The sequence below is a fragment of the Nannospalax galili genome, unplaced genomic scaffold (assembly GCF_000622305.1).
Source record: "Nannospalax galili isolate Female #2095 unplaced genomic scaffold, S.galili_v1.0 scaffold1049, whole genome shotgun sequence".
Lineage (NCBI taxonomy): Eukaryota > Metazoa > Chordata > Mammalia > Rodentia > Spalacidae > Nannospalax > Nannospalax galili.
The window spans coordinates 552,140-552,708 of record NW_008358636.1 but is presented as its reverse complement, the minus strand read 5'-3'; positions in this window follow the sequence as shown (position 1 = coordinate 552,708).

The window sequence follows — 569 nt, the reverse complement described above, 5'->3', positions numbered from 1 at the left end:
GATTTTTGTTTTTTGTCAGCATGGTAGAATGATACCAATGAAATTCGTGAATTTGTCATCTATGGCAACCATCTTTGCTTTAAATTTTTTATTAATTGAGAATTTCATATATACATACAATGTTTTGTGCTATCTCCTATTAAACAAATTCAGAAAGAATAATGTTGATTTTTGTCAGCATGGTAGAATGATACCAATGAAATTCGTGAATTTGTCATCTATGGCAACCATCTTTGCTTTAAATTTTTTATTAATTGAGAATTTCATATATACATACAATGTTTTGTGATCAAGTCTATCTCCTACTGTCTTCCCTCAAATTCCTCTCCTATCCTTGCTATCACTATCCCTTCCCAACTCCATGTGCTCCTTTCATTAAAAGACCCACAGTGCCCCCTTAGTGCTTGCAGTATGAGCATAGGTATAGGGCCATCTACTGGAGCATGGATAGTCTCTCAGAAGCTATATCACTGAAGAAACTTGACTCTCCTCCCAGGAGCCACTAATTGCTCCTCAACTAGGGATGGGATTTTCTGACCATCTCTTCCCTCCATGTGGGGACTCTTTCT